Source organism: Arachis stenosperma, chromosome 9 (genome assembly GCF_014773155.1).
Source record: "Arachis stenosperma cultivar V10309 chromosome 9, arast.V10309.gnm1.PFL2, whole genome shotgun sequence".
Classification (NCBI taxonomy): domain Eukaryota; kingdom Viridiplantae; phylum Streptophyta; class Magnoliopsida; order Fabales; family Fabaceae; genus Arachis; species Arachis stenosperma.
The window spans coordinates 89,696,249-89,709,930 of record NC_080385.1 but is presented as its reverse complement, the minus strand read 5'-3'; the positions used below and the strand labels follow the sequence as shown (position 1 = coordinate 89,709,930).

Genomic DNA, 13,682 nt, shown 5'->3' with positions numbered 1-13,682 from the left:
CGAGAGCGTTAGTGACACTTACCTTTGTCAGGATCGATCCTACGAGGATTGTGATTTGAAGCAAGCTACAGTTATCTTGTAGATCTTAGTCAGACGGATAAAAGAGTTGTTGGATTTGTTTAAACACATAAAATTGGAATAAAATAGAATTACTATGTTGATTATAACTAGTGATAAGAAGATGGTTAAGGCTTGGTGATGCTTTGTTTTTCTGGATTAATCTGGTCTTACTGTCTTCTTCAACTGTGAGTGATTTCTTCTATGGCAGGCTGTATGTGATCAACGCCGGTTGAGAGCTCACCAATGCTCCTCCAGATCTGAACCCCAGGGTTAATGCGGATCCATTCTGATTGAGGGTGAAGCTCTTGCAGTTCATTATCCTTAGTGATGCTATTCAAAACGCCACAGATAAGGTCGAATCTTCTGAATCAGAGAATGTTGCACCTTTGGTTCTAGCCTCTACCACAAAGACTCTAATCTCTCCGTACCTCGGTTAAACTGGTGTCTCGAGAAGTCCCCAACGAAGTCGTGGATTAGCCGTCTAAGAGATGTATGATCAAGCTAGTGGTTCATTATTGTCCGATGAAAGACTCACTCTGAACCCATGTACAATGAGATAAACTTGTGCCGGTTCAATGCATTCATAATGGTGAAGAACGAAGATATATCGTAGAATAGAGAATCAAACACGAATTGAGAAAGAATATAGTACTTTATTAATCCATAAAACTCAGCAGAGCTCCTCTCCTCAACTTAGGAGGTTTAGAAACTCATACTAACAGAAAATACAATCATAAATGTGTAAAGTGGTGGAAGATTCTGAATATAGAGTGATCTTCTACTTTAAATACTAAGCTAATAACTAAGGATTACATAAAAAGCGTAAAATAGTCTTTTAGTACTAAAATCTACTTCCGGGCCCCACATGGTGAGTGTTTGGGTTGAGCTTGATTGAGATCCATGTGCTAGAAGGTCTCTAGGGAATTGAAAGCTGGCTAGGGGGTCCTTCTTGGGCATTGGACACTAGTCTCTTTTCCTTTGGGCGTTGGATGCCAGAATAGGGCAGGAGGCTGGCATTGAACGCCAATTTTGGGCCATCAATTTTGAAGCAAAGTATGGACAGTTATATATTTCTGGAAAGCGCTAAATGTTAGATTTTCATAGCCATTGAGAACGCTTGATGAGCGGATAATCTATACGTTTTTTGGCATTGTTTTTAGGTAGTTTTTAGTAGGATCTAGCTACTTTTAGGGATGTTTTTATTAGTTTTTATGTAAAATTCATATTTCTGGACTTTACTATGAGTTTGTATGTTTTTCTATGATTTCAGGTATTTTCTGGCTGAAATTGAGGGACCTGAGCAAAAGTCTGATAGAAGGCTGAAAAAGGACTGCTGATGCTGTTGGATTCTGACCTCCCTGCACTCGAAATGGATTTTCTGGATCTACAGAACTCTAAATGGCACGCTCTCAACGGCATTGAAAAGTAGACATCTAGAGCTTTCCAGCAATATATAATAGTTTATACTTTATTCGAGATTAGACGACGTAAACTGGTGTTCAACGCCAGTTCCATGCTGCATTCTGGAGTCAAATGCCAAAAACACGTCACGAACCAGAGTTAAACGCCAAAAACACGTTACAACTTGGCGTTTAACTCCAAAAGAAGCCTCTGCACGTGTAAAGCTCAAGCTCAGTCCAAGGACACACCAAAGTGGGCCCCGGAAGTGGATTTTGGCATTAATTACTTATTTCAGTAAACCCTAGTAGCTAGTCTAGCATAAATAGGACATTTGACTATTGTATTAGACATCTTTGGATTATTTTTGGATTACCTTATGATCCTTTGATCACGTTTATGGGGGCTGGCCATTCGGCCATGCCTGAACCTTGATCACTTATGTATTTTCAACGGTGGAGTTTCTACACACCATAGACCAAGGGTGTGGAGCTCTGCTGTACCTCGAGTTTTAATGCAATTACTACTATTTTCTCTTTAATTCAGCTTATTCTTCTTCTAAGATATCCGTTGCACTTCAACCTGATGGATGTGATGATCCGTGACACTCATCATCATCCATCCTTATGAACGCGTGACTGACAACCACTTCCGTTCTACCTTAGACCGAGCGTGTGTCACTTGGATTCCTTAATCAGAATCTTCGTGGTATAAGCTAGAACCCTTTGGCGGTCATTCTTGAGAATCCGGAAAGTCTAAACCTTGTCTATGGTATTCCGAGTAGGATTCAGGGATTGAATGACTGTGACGAGCTTCAAACTCGCGATTGTTGGGCGTGATGACAAACGCAAAAGAATCAACGGATTCTATTCCGACATAATCGAGAATCGACAGATGATTAGCCGTGCTATGACAAGAGCATTTGGACCATTTTCACTGAGAGGATGGGAAGTAGCCATTGACAACGGTGATGCCCGACATACAGCTTGCCATGGAAAGGAGTGTGAAGGATTGAAAGTAAGAAAGCAGTATGTTGCAGAGATTCAACAGGGATAAAGCATCTCCATACACTTATCTGAAATTTCCACCAATGATTTACATAAGTATTTCTATCTTTATTTTATGTTTTATTTATCTTTATATTCGAAAACTCCATAACCATTTGAATAAGCCTAACTGAGATCTACAAGATGACCATAGCTTGCTTCATACCAACAATCTCCGTGGAATCGACCCTTACCCACGTAAGGTTTATTACTTGGACGACCCAGTGCACTTGCTGGTTAGTTGTGCGAAGTTGTGAAGAAAGTGCTGAGTTAGTAGATGCACATACCAAGTTGAATGCCATTGTTAGAGATCACAATTTCGTGCACCAAGTTTTTGGCGCCGTTGCCGGGGATTGTTCGAGTTTGGACAATTGACGGTTCATCTTTTTGCTCAGATTAGGTAATTTTTTTTTTGTTTTATTTTAAAAAAATTTTCAAAAGTCTTTCAAAAAACTTTTTACTTCTGTTTTTGAAAAATTATTCTAAATTTTTAAGAATGAGTTCTAGTGTTTCATGAAGCATGTTGAAGCTTGGCTAGCTGAAAAGCCATGTCTAACTCAATTGGATTGAGGCTTCCCCTTATCAGTATATGGAGTTGGATGAAGTATCAACTGTTGCATGCCTAATTTATATCCTAAAGCTGGCTGGCTATTAAGCCATGTCCAACTCCTGGATCGTAGCTTTAGGCTAACATTGAAAGATTTCTGGAATTCTTATTAAAAATTTTGTAGTTCTTATTTTGTTTTTCCTATAAAATTTCGAAAAAAAAAAATTTCAAAATCATAAAATCAAAAAAATATTTTGTGTTTCTTGTTTGAATCTAAAGTCAAATTTTAATTTTGGTGTCAATTGCATGTTTTTAAAATTTATGCATTTTTCAAAAATTTAATTCATGGTGTTCTTCATGATCTTCAAGTTGTTCTTAACAAGTCCTCTTGTTTGATCTTTATGTTTTCTTGTTTTGTGTCTTTTGTTGTTTTTCATATGCATTCTTGCATTCATAGTGTCTAAGCCTTAAGGATTTCTAAGTTTGGTGTCTTGTATATTTTTCTTTTCTTGAAAATTTTTCAAAAATAAGTCTTGATGTTCATCTTGACATTCAAAGTGTTCTTGGTGTTCATTTTGACATTCATGGTGTTCTTGCATGCATCATGTGTTTTGATTCATAATTTTCATGTTATGAGTCATTTTTGTTTTTTTCTCTCTCATCATTAAAAATTCAAAAAATCAAAAAATATCTTTTCCTTATTTTTCTTAAAATTTCGAAAATTTGAGTTGACTTAGTCAATTTTTTTTTTAAAACTTAGCTATTTCTTATAAGTCAAGTCAAATTTTCAATTTTAAAAATCTTATCTTTTCAAAAATTTTTTCAAAAATCAAATCTTTTTTATTTTTAAAATTTATTTTCAAAATCTTTTTCTTATTTTTATTTCAAAATTTCGAAAACTTTACTAACAATTAATGTGATTGATTCAAAAATTTGAAGTTTGTTACTTTCATGTTAAGAAAGGTTCAATCTTTAAATTCAAGAATCATATCTTTTAGTTTCTTGTTAGTCAAGTAATCAATTTTAATTTTAAAAAAATTAAATCTTTTTCAAAATATCTTTTTCAATCATATCTTTTTAAAATATCTTTTCTAACTTCTTATCTTTTCAAAATTGATTTTCAAATCTTTTTCAACTAACTAATTGACTTTTTGTTTGTTTCTTCTCTTTTTCAAAACCACCTAACTACTTTCCTCTCTCTAATTTTCGAAAATTACCTCCCTCCTTTTCAAAATTCTTTTTAATTAATTAATTGTTTCAAATTTTAATTTTAATTTTATTTCTTCCTTTAATTTTCGAAAATCACTAACTTATTTTTCAAAATTAATTTTCGAAATTCTCTCCCTCTCATCTTCTTCTATTTATTTATTTATTTACTAACACTTTTCTTCATCTCAATAATGCGAACCTATCTTCCCCCTTGTGTTTGGATTCTTAACTCTTTTCCTTCTTCTATTCCTTTCTTCTTCTGCTAACATAAAAGAATCTCTATACTATGACATAGAGGATTCCTCTTCCTTTTCTGTTCTCTTCTTTTTCATATGAGCAGGAACAAGGAAAAAGGTATTCTTGTTGAAGCTGATCCTGAACCTGAAAGGACTCTGAAGAGGAAACTGAGAGAAGCTAAAATACAACAATCCAGAGTCAACCTTACTGAAATTTTTGAACAAGAAAAGGATATTGCAGCTGAACCCAACAACAATAATGCAAGGAGGATGCTTGATGACTATACTACACCTACTTCTAAGTTTGATAGATGAAGCATCTCAATCCCTGCCATTGGAGCAAACATTTTTGAGCTGAAACCTCAACTAGTTGCTCTAATTCAACAGAATTGCAAGTTCCATGAACTTCCATCAGAAGATCCCTACCAGTTTTTAACTAAGTTCTTGCAGATCTGTGAGACTGTTAAGACTAATAGAGTAGATCCTGAAGTCTACAGGCTCATGCTTTTCCCTTTTGCTGTCAGAGACAGAGCTAGAACATGGTTGGATTTACAACCTAAAGATAGCCTGGACTCATGGGATAAGCTGGTCGCGGCCTTCTTGGCTAAGTTCTTTTCTCCTCAAAAGCTGAGCAAGCTTAGAGTGGATGTTCAAACCTTCAAACAAAAAGATGGTGAATCCCTCTATGAAGCTTGGGAAAGATACAAGCAGATGACCAAAAGGTGTCCTTCTGACATGCTTTCAGAATGGACCATTTTGGAAATATTCTGTTATGGTCTATCTGAGTTTTCTAAGATGTCACTGGACCATTCTGCAGGTGGATCCATTCACCTAAAGAAAACGCCTGCAGAAGCTCAAGAACTCATTGAAATGGTTGCAAATAACCAGTTCATGTACACTTCTCAGAAGAATTCTGTGAGTAATGGGACACCTCAGAGGAAGGGAGTTCTTGAAATTGATGCTCTGAATGCCATATTGGCTCAGAACAAAATGTTGACTCAGCAAGTCAACATGATTTCTCAAAGTCTGAATGGATGGCAAAATGCATCCAACAGTACTAAAGAGGCATCTTCTGAAGAAGAAGCCTATGATCCTGAGAACCCTGCAATGGCAGAGGTAAATTACATGGGTGAACCTTATGGAAACACCTATAATTCATCATGGAGAAATCATCCAAATTTCTTATGGAAGAATCAACAAAAGCGTCAACAAGGCTTTAATAATGGTGGAAGAAATAGGCTCAGCAATAGCAAGCCTTTTCCATCATCTTCTCAGCAACAGACAGAAAATTCTGAGCAGAGCACCTCTAGCTTAGCAAACATAGTCTCTGATCTAGCTAAGGCCACTTTAAGTTTCATGAGTGAAACAAGGTCCTCCATTAGAAATCTGGAGGCACAAGTGGGCCAGCTGAGTAAGAAAATCACTGAAACTCCTCCTAGTACTCTCCCAAGCAATACTGAAGAGAATCCAAAAAGAGAGTGCAAGGCCATTGACATAATCAACATGGCCGAACCTAGAGAGGTAGGAGAGGACGTGAATCCCAATGAGGAAGACCTCATGGGACATCTCCCAGACAAGAAAAAGTTCCCTATTGAGGACCTAAAGGAATCTGAAGGTCATATAGACACCATAGAGATCCCATTAAACCTCCTTCTGCCATTCATGAGCTTTGAAGACTATTCTTCCTCTGAAGAGGATGAAGATGTAATTGGAGAGCAATTTGCTCAATATCTAGGAGCTATCATAAAGTTGAATGCCAAGTTGTTTGGTAATGAGACTTGGGAAGGTGAACATCCCTTGCTCATTAGTGAACTAGATACATGGGTTCAGCAAACTTTACTTTAAAAGAGACAAGATCCTGGTAAATTCTCAATACCCTGCACCATAGGCACCATGACCTTTGAGAAGTCTCTGTGTGACCTGGGGTCAGGGATAAATCTTATGCCACTCTCTGTTATGATCCGTGACACTCATCATCATCCATCCTTATGAACGAGTGACTGACAACCACTTCCGTTCTACCTTAGACCGAGCGTGTGTCTCTTGGATTCCTTAATCAGAATCTTCGTGGTATAAGCTAGAACCCTTTGGCGGTCATTCTTGAGAATCTGGAAAGTCTAAACCTTATCTGTGGTATTTCGAGTAGGATTCAGGGATTGAATGACTGTGACGAGCTTCAAACTCGCGATTGTTGGGTGTGATGACAAACGCAAAAGAATCAATGGATTCTATTCCGACATGATCGAGAACCGACAGATGATTAGCCGTCCTGTGACAAGAGCATTTGGATCTTTTTCACTGAGAGGATGGGAAGTAGCCATTGACAACGGTGATACCCTACATACAGCTTGCCATGGAAAGGAGTATAAAGGATTGAAAGTAAGAAAGCAGTATGTTGTAGAGATTCAACAGGGATAAAGCATCTCCATACACTTATCTGAAATTCCCACCAATGATTTACATAAGTATTTTTATTTTTATTTTATGTTTTATTTATCTTTATATTCGAAAACTCCATAACCATTTGAATAAGCCTAACTGAGATCTATAAGATGACCATAGCTTGCTTCATACCAACAATCTCCGTGGGATCGATCCTTACTCACGTAAGGTTTATTACTTGGACGACCCAGTGCACTTGCTGGTTAGTTGTGTGAAGTTGTGAAGAAAGTGCTGAGTTAGTAGATGCGCATACCAAGTTGAAGGCCATTGTTAGAGATCACAATTTCGTACACCAACGCTCTATTTAGATGTGTGTAGCTCCAGAAAAGCTCTTTTGGGTGCAAGGAGGTCAGATCCGGACAGCATCTGCAGTGCTTTCTCTGCCTCTAAATCAGACTTTTGCTCCTGCTCCTCAATTTTAGCTAGAAAATACTTGAAATTGCATGAAGACACACAAACTCAAAGTAGAATCAAAAAATGTGAATTTTACACTAAAACCTATGAAAAATTAGTAAAACTTAAATAAAATATACCAAAAACTATATGAAAACAATGGCAAAAAGCGTGTAAAATATCCGCTCATCAGAACGCCAAACTTAAACTGTTGCTTCTCCCCAAGCAACTAAAAAACAAAGTAGGATAAAAAAGAAGAGTAAGGTACAATAAATCTCAGAGTTTTCAATGAAGCTCAGTTTCAATTAGATGAGCCGGACTTAGTAGCTTTTTGCTTCCTAATAGTTTTGGCATCTCACTATCCATTGAAACTCAGAAGTGTCGGCATCTTTAGGAACTTAGAATCCAGATGATATTATTGATTCTCCTAGTTTATTTATTTTTTATTCTTAAACGCAGCTTTTTAGAGTCTTGTTCGTGGCCCTAAGCACTTTGTTTTCCAATATTACCACTAGATACATAAATGCCACAGACACTTAACTGGGTGAACCCTTTCGAATTGAGATTTAGCTTTGCTAGAATCCCCAGATAGAGATGTCCAGAATTCTTAAGCACACTCTTTTTTTTGGATCACGACTTTAACTGCTCAGTCTCTCTCAAGCTTTTCACTTGACACCTTCACACCATAAGCACATGGTTAGGGACAACTTCGTTGAGCCGCTTAGGCTAAGAACTTTTTCTTTCTTTTAGGCCCTCCTAACCATTGATGCTCAAAGCCTTGGATCCTTTTTCCCTTGCCTTTTACTTTAAAGGATTATTGGCTGTTTTTGCATGCATGTATACATTTTTTTCTTTTTTTGCAACATGCTTTTTTTGCTACTTTTTCTTGCTTTAAGAATCAATTTTTGAGATTTTTCAGATTACTAATAATATTTCACTTTCATCATCATTCTTTTAAGAACCAACATTCTTAATTCCAACTTCAAATATGCACTGTTTATTCATACATTCAGAAAATAAAAGCAATGCCACCACATCAAAATTCTTGTATCTCTCAATTCTTTTCAAATAAAATTTTCTTTTGAGTAGGGTGAGAGATATATGGAATATTTTATAACTTTAAGACATAGATGATTATGCAACAAGAACAAGAGAACAGACAACAAAACATAACAAAAAATAGAAAAATAAAAGCAAGGTGATTAAGGGAACGGGATCATCTTAGTGACGATGATTGCCACTTCCTCTAGAGAACCCAATGGTGCGCTTGATATCTTCAATGTCACGCCCTTGTCTCTGTTGTTCCTCCCTCAAAACTCTTTGTTCTTCCCTCACGGCTCTTTGATCTTCTCTTATTTGATGGAGGGTGGTGGAATGATCCTGATGTTCCATCCTCAACTGATCCATGTTAGTGCTCAGTTCTTGAAGAGAAGTATGCCATTGATTCTAATAGTTTTGAGGAGGAAAATACATTCCTTGAGGCATCTCAGGGATCTCATGTTGAGGCAGCTCCAGATGCTCTTGTTGTGGTTCATGTGCTAGCTCTCTAGTATGCTCCATCCTACTTTTAGTGAAGGGCTTGTCCTCCTCAATGGGAATTTCGTCTTCTATGACAATCCCAGCTGAATTACATAGGTGACATATAAGACGAAGGAAAGCTAACCTTGCCTTGATGGAGGGCTTGTCTTTCACTTGTTCAACTCTTGAGGTATCACCTCATGTACTTCCACCTCCTCTCCGAGCATGATGCAATAATGGATCATGATAGCTCGGTCTATGGTCATTTCGGACCGGTTGCTAGTAGGGATGATAGAGCGTTGGATAAACTCCAACCATCCTCTAGCTATGGGCTTGAGGTCAAGTCTTCTCAGTTGGATAGGCTTTCCTTGAGAATCCCTTTTCCACTGTGCTCCTTCCACATAGATGTCTGAGAGTACTTGATCCAGCCTCTAATCATGGTTAACTCTCCTAGTATAAGGATATGGGTCTCCTTGCATCAAAGGCAAGTTGAATGCCAACCTCACACTTTCCAGGATAAATAGCTCGGTCTATGGTCATTTCAGACCGGTTGCTAGTAGGGATGATAGAGCGTTGTATAAACTCCAACCATCCTCTAGCTATGGGCTTGAGGTCAAGCCTTCTCAGTTGGATAGGCTTGCCTTGAGAATCCCTTTTCTACTGTGCTCCTTCCACATAGATTTCTGAGAGTACTTGATCCAGCCTCTGATCATGGTTAACTCTCCTAGTATAAGGATGTGGGTATCCTTGCATCAAAGGAAAGTTGAACGCCAACATCACACTTTCCAGGCTAAAATCTAAGATTCTCCCTCGGACTATGGTTCTCCAATTGGGATTTAAATTTTCACTAATGTCATGGTTTTTCGTGACCCATGCATTAGCAAATAACTCTTGCACCATTAAGATCCCAACCTCTTGGATGAGATTGGTTAGGACTTTCCAACCTCTACTCCGGATCTCTCTTCGGATTTTCAGATACTCATTCCTCTCAAGCCTAAAAGGGGCCTCAGAGATCACCTTCTTCTCTGCCACTACTTCATAGAAGTTGTCTTGGTAGGATTTGGTGATAAATCTCTCCATCTCCCAAGAATCGGAGGTGGCGGTTATGGCCTTTCCTTTCCTTGTTCTAGAGCATTCTCTAACCTTGGGTGCCATAAGTCGCAATGAAAGTAAAAAGCAACGCTTTTCCCATACTAATATTAAGAGCTTTGCCCATCCTCGAGCAAAAATAAATAAAAGAGAATAATAGAGTAGAAGAAGAAGAAAATAGAAGAAAAATGAGGAAAAAAGCAATTCGGCCAAGGAGGCTTTGATGTGTATGAAAGTTGTGTGTATGAAGCGCTAGAATGAGGGGTATTTATAGGAGTGGGCTAGGGTTGGGTTCGGTCATGGGTGGGGTAAATGGGAGGGAAATTTGATTTTGAAGTGGGTGGGGGTTGGTGGTAGATATGATGGTTTTGAGGAAGTAATATAGAAGTGATTGGGCTAGGGTTTATAGGGAAGAGTGTATGGGGAAGTGTGAAAAAGAAGAGTGAAGAAGTGGGGTAGGTAAAGATGCTGTAGGACCCACTGGTCCTGAGAAGCTAGGAAATTCAGATTCCCTGCCATCTTCATGAGTGTTGAACACCCAACACTTCAGTATGGCTAGCGTTCAACGCCAAGAATGCTGCCATTATGAGCATTTAATGCCCAACTAGTGCTCCTTGGTTAGCGTTCAACACTAGTAAGTCTGCCAGTTGGAGCGTTGAACGCTCAGCCAGTGCTCCCTAGCTGGTGTTTAACGCCAGCAAGACTTCCAAATTGGGCGTTGAACGCCCAGCCAGTTCTCTGTGGCTGGCATTCAATACCAGTCAGACACTCCATCCAGAGTGTTCTATTTTCATTGCTGAACCTTTCTGTCTCTGTTCTGACTGCTGCACATGATCATGAACCTAAAGAAATAACTTAAAGAAAATAAACTTAAGGATTTAAAAGAAATAGAAATAACTAATTAGGGTTGGGTTGCCTCCCAACAAGTGCTTCTTTAACATGATTAGCTTGACGGTTAGCTCCTTACGAAGATGGATATGGACTCAAAATTTTGCCCCTTACAGTGAACTTTCTACCTGTCTTCTCATGAATGAGCTCCACATGCTCTAAAGACAGGACACGACTCACTGTCTGTGGTATGACTGGCTTCTTGGTGAAGACAACTCTCATTCCAGCTGAGAGGCCTTTAGTGGGGACTTTCTTGTACCTCCAGCCTTTAGGTACTTTCTTCTTAGTACCTTTGTTCTTAGTGCCTGTTAATGGCTACCCAACACCAAACTTAGAATTGATGTTTGGGGGTTTAGTAAAGCTCTGCACTGAAAGAGATGGTTGGAACACTAAGTGTTGCACAGTTATCTCTCTTTTCTCAGAGGGAGAGTTGGGGTGAGGCATCTTGAACAAGATGTGATCCTCCCCTAGTTGTAGAATCAGTTCACCCTTAGCTACATCAATGATAGCATTGGCAGTGGCTAGGAAAGATCTACCAAGGATGATGGATTCATCCTCATCTTCCTTAGTATCTAAGATTATGAAGTTTGTAGGGATGTAAAGGTCTTCAAGGAATTAGGAAGCATTTGGGATCCGGAAGCTTCTGAGGTAGCTTCTGTTGAACCAAAGCATTGAGTTCTTTGGTGAGCACTGGAGGTTCTTCCTCCAATGGTTTGTACTAAATATCTTGGCATTCAGCATCATGAGAGCTCCTAGGTACCGAGCAACTTGCTCTTCTATAGTGTCCTCATCCTCATCAGAGGATGAGTATTCATCAGAACTCATGCATTGCAAGAGTGCATGCAAAGGAACCTCTATGGTCTCTACATGAGCCTTGGCTTCCTTTAGTTCTTGGATATGGATAACTTTAGTAGATAGTTAACATTAGGGAGCTATACCATCACTTGCGTTCAATGCTAGTTCTGATGATTCTTTGGGCGTTGAACGCCAATCATGTATCCCTTCACTGGCGTTCAACGCCAGTTCCTTCACCAAGTTGGGCGTTGAATGCCCAACAGGGCTGTCCTTGCTGGCGTTCAACGCCAGGTTTCCTCCCATTTTAAGCATTGAACACCCAGTGAGGGCTTCCTCATTGGCGTTCAGTGCAAGCTCTTGGCCAGTTTGGATGTCGAACGCCCAGTGAGGTCTTCCTCACTAGCGTTCAATACCATATCATTCTCTCCAGATTCGGCCTCATCCTCGGTGGTGATGGTCTTGCACTCTTCTCTTGAGTTTACTTCAGTGTTACTAGAAAGAGTGTCAGGAGGAGTCTTAAGGATCCTCTTGCTCAGCTGACCAACTTGTACCTCCAAGTTTCTAATGGAGGACCTTGTTTCAGTTATGAAACTATGAGTGGTCTTAGAGAGGTTGGAGACTATAGTAACTAAGTCAAAAAGGCTCTGCTTAGGAGTCTCCATATTCCCTTGAGAAGATGGAAATGGAGGTCTGTTGTTGAACCTGTTTTGGTTCCTTCCACCTTGACTATTGTTGAAGCCTTGCTGAGGCTTCTGTTGATCCTTCTATAAAAGGTTAGAATGATTCCTCCATGAGGGATTGTAGGTATTTTCATAGGGTTCTTCCATGTAATTCACCTCTTCCCTGGTGGGTTGGTCTGAATCATAAGCTTCTACTTCAGAAGAAGCTTCTTGAGTGCTGCCAACTGTAGCTTGCATTCCAGTCAAATGCTGAGAGATCATATTCACCTACTGGGTCAAGATCTTGTTCTGAGCCAATATGGAATTCAGGGTCCAAGGCTTTGAGCATCAATGGTTAGGAGGGTCAGAACTGATCTAAAGCTCAAATGAGCTGTTTTTCTTAACTATATACTTGTGGTGTGAATGTGTCAAGTAACCCTTGAGACAAAGCACTAAGAGTCGAGACCAAGTACAATTACAGAGTATGACAAAGGCTCTGATCACCACTATCTGGGAGAAATAAAAAGAATAAAATAAAACTCAATAGCTCTCCCAAGTGAAGTGCTTGTGTTATTCTTATATCAAGTTAAGCTTGAGAACAAAACACTTAGAGTCACAGTTAGGCTCAAGGTACAAAGCACCAAAAGAAAAAGATAAGAAAGGTTGTGTTCAAGGATCAATCAGAGCTTCAAGAGAAAGAGTCCATAATACCATCTGGGTTCTAGTGCTGAAGGACATCAATATTTCTGAATTTCAAAGGATAGTGAGATGTTGAATCTATTCAGGGTTAGAGTGTCATTAGCCCCATTCAGTACTTAGACATGAGCTTAAAGGAAAACTCAAGCCTTGGGCATTTTTCCTTTCTTTTCTATGTCCTATCTTGTTTCAGTTGCTTTAGGACAAGCAACATTTTAAATTTGGTGTTGTGATGCGTGCACATCTTGTACCCTTTTTCCCTTTGTTTTCTAGTTATTTTCAGTTAAGTTTTATTAAGTTTTATATTAATTTTGTGCAAAAATCATCTTTGGATGCTACTTTGAGTTGTTTTAGTATTTTTATGATTTTAGGTGAAATTCAGAGCAATTTGGCAGAGTTTTGACCAGAAACAGAGCAGTTGATGCATCCCCCTAGGACGCTAAATGCCAAGCTGGCGTTTAGCGCTAGCAACACGAACGAAACAAGGAGCTATGTCCCCTCTAGGGCACTAAACAGCCAATTGGCGTTTAGCGTCAGGCAAGCTGATCCGAATTTGAAGGCCTATTCTTGGAGCATCTCTAGTTGGACTTAGCTTTTATTAGTTATCTTTTATTTTATATTTGTAATTCTTTTATTTTAAGAACAATATCTTCTGGTTTTAAAAAGGGTGAATCTTTTCCCTTTTATATCTAACCTAATTTGGTTT

The 13,682-nt window shown here is 38.8% G+C and overlaps 1 non-coding gene across 1 annotated transcript; it reads right to left on the bottom strand.

The window, feature by feature from the left end:
* Positions 1 to 5,129: 5,129 nt before the first annotated feature.
* LOC130952180 (small nucleolar RNA R71) lies at positions 5,130 to 5,237 on the bottom strand. The gene has a single exon (XR_009074360.1). It is a non-coding gene; the product is annotated as a small nucleolar RNA R71 (small nucleolar RNA).
* Between the last annotated feature and the right edge of the window lie 8,445 nt (positions 5,238 to 13,682).